The sequence below is a fragment of the Gossypium arboreum genome, chromosome 11 (genome assembly GCF_025698485.1).
Source record: "Gossypium arboreum isolate Shixiya-1 chromosome 11, ASM2569848v2, whole genome shotgun sequence".
Taxonomy (NCBI): Eukaryota; Viridiplantae; Streptophyta; class Magnoliopsida; order Malvales; family Malvaceae; genus Gossypium; species Gossypium arboreum.
In genome coordinates, this window is record NC_069080.1 from 130,196,179 (window position 1) to 130,201,479 (window position 5,301).

The following is a 5,301-nucleotide window of genomic DNA, read 5'->3' on the forward strand; positions in this document are numbered from 1 at the left end:
AATAGGAGTGCAAAATAGGAGGATTTGCATGACAAACCTCCCATTTTACATGAAGTGGCCAGCCATCATGTTGTTGTAGACAAAATGTACACTTGATATCCATAATTTATGGTACAAATTGATACAAATTGATAATAGGTTAGGTAAATGTTCCATGATAATGAGTTAGGTAAATGTTTCATGATAATAGGTTAGGTAAATGTTCCATGATAATGGGTTAGGTAAATGTTTCATGATAATGGGTTAGGTAAATGTTTCAAGATAAGAATATCATGTCTTTTGTATTAAAGAATTAAATGGATGAAATATGAAGTTTTATTAAAAGAAAAAGGGGTGAAAAGAACAAAGTTTTGTCCATCTTTGTTCATCATAGCTGAAAGTTAGAGAAGAGAAATGAGAGGAGAAAGCTCTTGAGTATTCGGTCATTAGGAGGAGGAAAATTGAAGGTAAGTTCTTGGTACCTTGCTTCTATTTTGAGGTTCATGAGTTCTTCTTGATTCTACCTTAACTCTTGAAGTATATTTTGATTTTTAGTTGTGTTGTGAGCATTTGGTCATGAATTAAAATGAAGGAAATGGTTGTTGTTTCATGTTCTTTTGATGAAAAATGGAAGATACGTGAAGTTGAGCCAAACAAATGAGCATGCATGTGCCTTAGATGCTAAAGGGAAAAATTGGCTAGCATGTTGTGCTTTGAAATGATGAAATGGAGATTATGCTTAAGTAAAAATCATAGATATGTGATGATTGATTGGTGATATACATGTTTAAATAACATGCATGCAAGATAGGTGTATGAAAGAGTGATTTGGTAATAAATCTGCTTGGGACAGCAGCAGTAACGTGACTTTGGAAAATCACCATAAATTGTGGGAGATGAATTAGAAGCTAAATAAATTATGTAATTAAAGCTTATTGAGTCTAGTTTCTAATGAAATAAATAAGAACATATTTTGAATTTTGTACAATGAGAAATTTGATTCGTAATGAAGAGTGGTCAGATTAGTCAAACAGTGAAACATGGGAAACTTTAAGAAACATCTGGTATTGATTGGACAGACCAAAACTTCTGAAAATTTTATGGATAGAAGGTATATGAGTCTATTTTCAAGGAAAATTAACGGAACTTGATTTGGAGTTTCGTAGATCCATTTATAAATGATTTAGTGACTGTTGCTCAGGAAGACAGCTTGCAGTGAAATTATGATTATGTGGTAAACATTGACAAAAATTTGTTAATGAGTTGCTTATTGTTTTCTTATAAGCTTACAATGATCTGTAGGTGTGGTTGGCCAAATATTGTAAGGGATTAATACGTAGTTTGTATTTGAATAGTTAGATTAACGTGTTAGTAATCCAATTGTAGGCGGTTCGTGTGTGGATCTCACAAGATATCGTCGCAAAAGTGTGTAACCGACACCCTCTCATAGACTAGATTGGCAAAAGCCGAAAAGCGAAATGCCGAAAAGTCGGTATTTTGGGAATTTATGATGTCTGAATGCTCGTAAGATAGTTGGGTTTGTATATTTGGTAATCTAAAGTAATAAACTGCATGACGCGATTTCGTACATTTTGATAATTTGGGCTTAATGGGCCAAAGATCGGGTTCATGGGCCAACGGCCCAATTCGTAAGTATGCGCGTAAGTGTTCGATAGTACGTAAATAGTTAGGATATGCATGAAAACCCTAAAAGTAGCTAAATTACTATAATACCCCTATGTATGGAAAATTATTGTTATACCCTACGTGCAAAATTACCGTTATACCCTTAGGGTTAATTTTGACCGAAAAGGTGACGATCTGATTACGTATGATGTATGCCATGATTATATATCTGTTGCATGGGGACATGGGTTATATTATGGAGGAAGCGTTCGGTGGCTATGCCACAAATATTCGATCCGGTGGCTCGCCACATATATTCTGCTCGTGGCCCCGCCACGATTATTCAGATCTGGTGACTCTGTCACATTATCTGTTCTGGCAGCCATGCTGCAAATTCTGTGGTGTGTAGCGGTTGGGTGGGTCGAGTAGTCTCCCCACATGGTGTAACGCTGGTACGGGGGTGTTATGGATGAATCTGGGTTGGGTTTCTGCATAAACATGTAATATCTGTTCTGTTCTGCTATGGGCCTATGGGCTTTATTCTGAATTCTATTCTGGGCTAAGGCTAACTTATTATATTTCTGTGGTTTGAGCTGATATAGACTAGGTTGGGTTAATTTACACACTGAGTTTCCCCAAACTCACCCCTTTTATTTTCATCCACGCAGGAAATCCCCAACCATAGTGGGCTTGGAGCTGTGAGGGAATTCGGAGTGACCACCCGTTCTGAAAGTTTGATTTTCTTCTCGTGAACTGGACATCCTTTTATTTACGATTGAAGTTTTGGGTTTTTAAATGTAATAAGGCCACTTAACTATTTTTTATGGTTTTAATATGTATTACTAAGATAGGTAATACTTATTTTAACTGTTGAAATTGGATAGCTTTAGGGCGCATTTTCAAAAACAACAGTTGATTTCAAAATAACACGACAACAAGCAAAGCTTCCGCAATGAAAGTATTTTCCAAAATTAATCACTTTTCCTAAAAATGACTTAATCAAATCGGTTTCCTAGAAATATCCATGACATTAAGGTGTGGCAATGGCGGTATGCATGTCTAGGATTGGATCCGAAGGAGCTTGGTATTAGCGATCCGATGGACTCACCACCTTTTTCCGGTTTCCTACCGTGCATGACTTCCATTCACTTTAACCCTTAATGAATTAATCTTTTGAACATCAAGTACGATTTTCGGACTTAGAATGGAAATTTTTTTACGTTTTGATGTGGCATGCGAATCCGCCATAACTTCGGGCGGGTTTGGGGTGCTACAAACATATATATACACGTATTTTTCATGTACATGTTAGTATTTTCTATTATTATTACAAATATATTATTTCTTTTATTATATTATTAGAACATTATTTTTATTATCATTTTCTTTATTGTGAATATTATTGTTATTTTTATTCTAATATTGTATTTTAATAGTTTTTCATTAATTGTATCATTGTTCATATTATTTACAAATTCCTATTGCAAATGATATTAGGTTTTTATGTTTTTAATTAATTTCAATAAATAATGCAACGTACTGATTTCAACACTAAGTCACTGATTTCATTGATATATTGGGTGGATATCATTGGCTCGTGTTAAAAACGAGACGTCCTTCTAAAAAACCAAAAATTTCAAATTCTCGTATTTCAATCGAATCGCGATTAAATATTAAATTAAACTTATTTTTTTGAGAATTAAGACAATGCGTGTTTAACAAGATACCAATTTTGGGCGCTGCGAGGGTGCTAATACCTTCCTCGTGCGTAACCGACTCCCGAACCCTATTTTTCTCTGGATTTTCGCGTAGACCCAAATTCGGCCTTCATTTTTGTTCAAGAATAAATTATCTTTTCTAAAAAAGAAGATTTATTAGGTGTCCGATCACACCTAGAAAAAAGATCGGTGGCGACTCCTTTTCTCTTTAAAAGCGAAATTCTATTTTCAAATTCTCAAAAAATCGCCTCAACTAGCGACCAAAGCGATTTTTTTTACATTAAAACACTCCTCTTGTATCATTCGAATTCGACATTGTGAATTTTTTTCTCTTTTGCCCGTGGTTTTTTCTCAGAAGGATTTCCACGTAAAATTCTATATTTTCTTTTTTCTTTTTTCTTTTTCCTTTGCGATACATTACCGTGATCGACGTTCAAAATATTCTTTCATATTTTCTCTAAATCTCCATCTTGTTACACATCTTTTGGGTAAGAAATACATATTATTGGTTTAATGTTCAAGGCATTGAATTGTAGGACAACAATACAACTCAAAACATGATTTAATTTAATGTAAAATTTAACTTTTTATTAGGAAATAAATTCACTTAATGAATACTTTTAATGAGATTAGAATTCATACTTATCAATGATAAATCTTATTAATAACAAAAATGGAAATTTTGTTTTTAGACCCCTTTGAAGTATGAAGAATCTTAAGTTATTAGAATGGTCAAATTACACTTTAACCCTTAAATATTTATAATTCAATTCTGTACCTCCAAAATAGAAAATTTTTAATTTAATCTTTTTAGAAATTGTAACATTTCAAGTTGGTAAAACTATATTTGGACCCATTCAAAATGTTATAATTCGATTCTTCCCCCTAGAACCCCTGCATTTGGTAAACATTTTTCCACCCAATATTAGCCATGGTTGTGTTATTAAAGTGGACAGGGAGGTAATATCATCGAACAGCCAATGGCCAAAGCTAGAAGTGAGAGATCAAGCTTTTTCTAGGCATGGTGGTAGTATACTTAATACTTCATTATTTTTTTTTCATTGGTGTCCTGTAATTTGTTTACTGCATTGGGTAGGCAGGTTATGGACATGTGATTCTCTGCATCATTCATGTTTTAAATGCTTTTAATAAAATCTAATATCACTGAGCCAAAAACAAACGAGTTGAAAAGAATAAAATATTCCGATTATGAGTTGAACTTTCAAATTCTTAAATTGTTGGATTTATGTAATTTTAATTTAAATTATTTTTTTCTTGTATAAATATTTCTTACATTTTTCTAATGTTAAAATGGTTAAAGTATTGAATGTATAACGATTTTTTTAAATCAAAAGTATTATATTAAGAAACTAAAAGATTGTGAAGCTAATTCATAATAGATAACAAAGTTGTATTGCAACTAGAAGGGATTGCTTAATTCTAACAACGAAAAGGATAATAAAAATGATATAATACCTGTTAAGTTGTTCTTAAAAAATCAATAAACGCAAGAGAAATAAAATTTCCAATAATTGGTGAAATTTCACTTCAAACATATAATTAAATTTATAAAATTTATTAATTTTATCTAGCATGCCATTAATTTATTTTTTAGCATTGTAGGCATCTATTTTTTTAAGCACTAAACACACAAATATCAAATCACAAAATTCATAGTTGTAGAGGTAGGATTAGATACTCCAGCCTGCATGGGGCAGCTGTACAAACCCAATTTTGCCAAACCCAAATACATTTCAAACCCTTACTAACCCAAGCCTGTTTACAATATTTCAGCCCTAAATTAACCTAGCCCAGTAGCCCAAAACAAATCAGCAGAGAGGAAACCCTAATTCCACTTGTTCTGACACCAGCCATCAGCCCCATACCCTGGCACCCCAGCTCTCCATGCCACCATGTCGGCCACCTGCTCCTTTGTACCACCATGCCCCTGTCACCTTCACCCATACCCTGCAGGACC

The 5,301-nt window shown here is 33.4% G+C and overlaps 1 long non-coding RNA gene across 1 annotated transcript; it reads left to right on the forward strand.

Moving 5' to 3' along the window:
• The first annotated feature begins 287 nt into the window (after nucleotides 1-287).
• LOC128283464 (uncharacterized) lies at nucleotides 288-2,576 on the forward strand. Its single transcript, XR_008273812.1, has 2 exons — nucleotides 288-446; nucleotides 2,274-2,576. It is a non-coding gene; the product is annotated as an uncharacterized LOC128283464 (long non-coding RNA).
• Nucleotides 2,577-5,301: the final 2,725 nt, after the last annotated feature.